Raw genomic sequence first — 5036 nt, forward strand, 5'->3', positions numbered from 1 at the left:
TGTTTCTTTTGACTACTAGACCCAAACAGTGTATTATACACAGTTTCTTGCTGTTTGGTTACTGCATATGCTTCTCTCAGTGTTCTTGGTTTAAAAGCCTTTACTAAATGTTAAAAATAATACATCTTATTTCACTTTTATATTTGTTACGTTTATAGTTTATACTTATAACTCATCATGTTTTATGTTTTGTCACATGTTCACAATAATGGGCTTGGTACAAGTTATAAGCTGTGTGTGCAGGGTTCACGTCTGGGCAGGAGACGCATCCTCCAAGTAATACTGGGCTAATCGTGGGCTAGCAGGTTAAGGATTTCATCATGGGCTAGCTGGTTGAAGTCTATATGGGCTTGTGAAGGCTTGTTATGTTCGTGGGCTTGTGAACTTATAACTAATCATGGGCTCATCCTAAGTAAGAGGATGATATAAAAGGGTGGAGTATGGTTCATTTGGGTGATAATCTCAGACTTTTCTTCTCTCTCCTGTATCATTAACTTCTCCAGTATGCACATTTGATTCTAGGGTTTTTAATGTGCAAGTCTGTTAGATTCAGGAGTTTTGTGAGTGTAGATCATCATGTTGGTGGTCTATTTTGAGAGCTTGATTATATTTTGAGAGATTAGTAGTATTCTGAGTTGTAATCTTCAAGATCTGTAACTGAAATCAATATATACCATTGTTTTTTGACATGGTATCAGAGCCATCAGTGTGCTCTGTGGATTACTCCATTCTTCGCTTCCGTTTCTTTTTTCACCGAGTGACATAGTGTGATTCTTCGTTCTAGGGTTTCATATTTTGGGGATTTGTTGTCTTCTTGGAAGGTTGCATAGGTCTTGCAAGATCTGTGTAGTTATTGTCGGTTGAAGAAGATTGATCGAAGTCAGTCTTGGTCACTCGTGTGAAGATTTAAGAGTTCTTGGGTGAATCGGAGTGGTAGAGTAAACTCACAGATTACTCTATGCAACACCATTTCATCGATCATCAGTTAGGGTTTGCAGTTATGGCTGCCCACGGTGAAGAGATAGAGACTACAGACGAATCGCTCGTTGAAAACATCACCGACAAGATTCATCGCGATAATTCTTCTTCGTCGTTGTCAGATTCTGAATCGGAGAAGAAACCGAAGTTTGATGATGATGATGTTAAGAAGCCTCATGATGCTCCGGCTCCAGATTCTTCTCTGAAATCAAAGAGTAACCGGTTGTTCGGCAGGGAGAAACCGGTTCATCAGGTTTTTGGCGGCGGAAAACCTGCTGATGTAATCTTGTGGAGAAACAAGAAGATATCCGCCAGTGTACTCGCTGGAGCCACTGTAATATGGGTGTTATTTGAATTGCTCGAGTACCATCTTGTTACTTTGCTTTGCCACATTTCAATTCTTGTGTTTGCAATTCTCTTCTTATGGTCCAGTGCCTCTAAAATCATAAACAAGTCTCCTCCACCCATACCAGAAGTTAGAATTCCAGAAGACACAGTTCTTCAGTTTGCTTCTGCATTAAGAATTGAAATCAATAATTTTCTTCAAATGTTAGGGGTATTGCGTCCGGGAGAGATCTGAAGAAGTTCCTAGCTGTTATTGCTGGATTGTGGGTGCTCTCTATTGTTGGTAGCTGGTGCAATTTCTTGACTTTGTTTTACATGAGTTTTGTGGTTTTACACACGGTTTCTGTTCTGTACGAGAAGTATGAGGACGAGGTTGATGCATTTACGGAGAAAGCAATGATCGATATGGTTCTTCTGATGGTGATCGTTTTTTGGCTCTAGTGTTTTTGAGATGTTTTTTCTTTATCAGAATTGAAGTTTTGGATTCGAAACCCTAACCTGGGGGTTGTTGGTTCAAACTTGGGTGTTCCAACAAGAAGAATCTGGAATTGAAGAATCTACAACCGAGATTTAGGGTTGCGATCAAAACTCTAACTGTGCTTTTTGGCGAGTTTGTTTTTGGTATTCATATATTCTGAGTATTATCGTCTAAGTTTCACTGTAAGTCTTCCAAACTCGGTTCTGCATGCTGGAGTCTTGTAAGTCTTTTATTCTCTAATATTTTTTTAGTTTGTTGTTGTTGATGAGAGTAAAATGCAACATATAAATTACATCAAATGAGCCATAAAACTAACCCTTTTTAAGTACTAATGCTGGAAAAAGTGTACTTTTGTCTTCCTTTTGTATTTTCAGGGTTAAAAGAGCTTAAATGAACAAAAGAAGCAAAAATGCAGCCAAATCCAACATAAATACAAAGAAAAGGAAGAAACGTGGCATGCCCGACTCCTCGACAGCATCTCCCAAAGCAAAAACAAGAAGAAAGCTGAGCATGGGGTTGTGCCCAGCTGAGCATGGGGCTGTGCCCAGCTGAACACGGGGCTGTGTCCAGCGGACACGGGGCGTGTCCAGCTCAACACGGGGCCGTGCTCAGCGAGCACGGGGCAGTGTCCAGGATGGTCAGCCCTGGCAGAAAAGACAAAGTGATAGAAGCTTCTATTGCCCACCACGGGGCCGTGCCCAGCGGACACGGGGGCGTGGTCAGAGTGCTGCAGGTGCATTTATTGTAATTGCGAATTACAATTAATGAAGAGAGAGAGTGTCAGACGGGCACGGGGCCGTGTCCAGCGGACACGGGGCCGTGCCCAGGCTTCTGTTCAGCCTATAAATAGGAATGCTTGGCTTCATTTCAACTCATCCCTTGGCACACCACCTCTCTCACACTTCATCCACCACCCACCACCACCATAACACCATCATCCACCACCATCATCCATTGTCCATCATAGAGTGTGTGAGTCGTCTCGGGATCCAAGATTGATCGTAAGAGTTCTTGACAATCAAGGCCATGTTTGCCTAAGTCTCTTACATCACTTGGTGAAGACAAGTGTTTAGTATAATACTTTTTATTTTTAATCTTTTGCACTTTTTATTTGGTTTTGTATTAATGACTTTAATAACTAGTTACTTATGTTGAAGGTGATCTTTCCTTATCGTTTGTCCGTGGTGTCTTGGCATTATTTTACCGTCTATATAAAATAAAAGATTTTCACCATTCATATCTCCACGGTCTATATGGAGGTATGTTGGCTACCTGGTCGGGGGTTAAGGGAACGGTTTGGTAAGGGTCTTGCCCTTGTTCAGCGTTTAGAGGTCCTGCTTGGGACCTGGGTCAAATTTAGTAGGATCTCCTTCAATGCCCATAGGTATTGGATGGCGGGGATCCAAACTCTTTGACCCCCTCATAAGTTAACTACTATTAATACTATAACCCGGCTATTTAGGACTGTATCCCTGCTGGCTCAGACTACTTAGCCGAGGGTAACGTCATCGCCAAAAGCGGGGCCTACCACAATTTGCATTAATAACTTAATTCATTATCTTTCAATAATCCGACCCTTTAGGATTGTATCCTTGCTGACTCAAACTACTGGGTTGAGGGTAACGTCGCCTTCAAAAGAGGGGCCTACTACAATAACTAAGATAATCTCTTAAACAAGTGCAAAAGTGCAAAAATAATCAAAGGTTATACTAATACACGTGTCGGATCCAAGTGATTCATCTTGTCTATCTGTTTTTATTTTATTTTATTTTTCAGCATTTAGTTAGTTTTTATTTTTCTTAGTTTAAAACATTTTCTCACTTTTTGATTTGATTAGACGTTGAGGATAAACCGGTACTAAAAGCTCTTGTGTCCTTGGACGACCTCGGTATCTTACCAACACTATACTACGTCCACGATGGGTGCACTTGCCCATATGTGTGTTTAGTGTTAGTGAATATCGTGTTTTATAAATTTAAAACTTGGCTAAAAGTGTAAAAAGGGCTTAAATACTCATCTAATTTATATTACACCTAACGCACATCAAGTTTTTGGCGCCGCTGCCGGGGACACAAGGATTTTAAGAAAGCTTAAAATCAACGGCCTAATCAGTTTTTCAAAACCTTTTTAAAACGCGCGCATTTTTCTACATTTTAGTTTAGTTTTGCATTTACAGTAGCCTGAACACGGGGCCGTGCTCACTGAACACGCCCCCGTGCTGCATATTTTTAGAGTAGATACCCAGATACAGAGTCTGAACACGGGGCCGTGCTCACTGAACACGCCCCCGTGCTCAACGTGACCAGTAACTTTAATTAAAACGCCCAGATACAGACCCTGAACACGGGGCCGTGTTCACCCAACACGGGGCCGTGTCCAGCTTCTGTTTCCGTCTTATTTTTGTTTTCTGGTCCCGAGACTCAGTTGTGGTCCGTTGAGTGATTCTTATGGATCAATACTCAAGAGGTTACAACTACACCTATGATGAGGATGATTATAGGGGTAATTATTGCACTAATTGTCGTAATGCACGCTCGGTTCAATATAATAACTCATATCAACCATCCAATTCATACAACCATTATGAGGAGCCCAGGTACGAGCCATCAACTTCATACACATCCTATGAAGACCAAAGGTATGAACCTACTCCCTCATACTCATATTTTGATGAACCAAGGTATGAGCCTTCATACTCATACTTTGAAGATTCAACATATGAGCCACCACCTTCATACTCTTATTATGAGGAACCATGGCGTGAACAACCCACCTCATATGAGTACTATGAAGAACAAAGTTTCGACCCTTATCCATCATATACTTACAATGAAGAACAATGGTGTGAACCATCTACTTCATATGAGAATTATGAGGAACCAAGGATCGAACAACCGGATTCAAGCTTTGAGGATCCAAATTCTTTTTCTCTCACCGAAGTGACCAATAGGATATTAGAACACATTAAAACTATCGAACGTTACATGAAAGAATCTCGCGCAAGGGAAGAGGAATCCTGCGCAAGAGAAGAATTAAATTGTAATAATAACGTAGCGGTAGTTGAAAATGTAAAAATGGAAGAACAAGAAAGTGAAAAACCGACACATGAGTTAAACAATGAAGAAGGTGAGTCCGATAACGCTAAAATTCAAGAAGAGTCTAATTTTGAAGAAATTAATCTCTTGTCACCTACTTTCGAAAATCATTGTTTAGTAACCACTCATGCTAAGTTTTT

General features: G+C 40.7%; 1 pseudogene; it reads left to right on the forward strand.

Annotated features, from left to right (window-relative positions):
• The first annotated feature begins 268 nt into the window (after nucleotides 1–268).
• LOC110939741 lies at nucleotides 269–2057 on the forward strand (annotated as a pseudogene).
• The last annotated feature ends 2979 nt before the right edge of the window (nucleotides 2058–5036 follow it).

Source organism: Helianthus annuus, chromosome 5, assembly GCF_002127325.2.
Source record: "Helianthus annuus cultivar XRQ/B chromosome 5, HanXRQr2.0-SUNRISE, whole genome shotgun sequence".
NCBI lineage: Eukaryota > Viridiplantae > Streptophyta > Magnoliopsida > Asterales > Asteraceae > Helianthus > Helianthus annuus.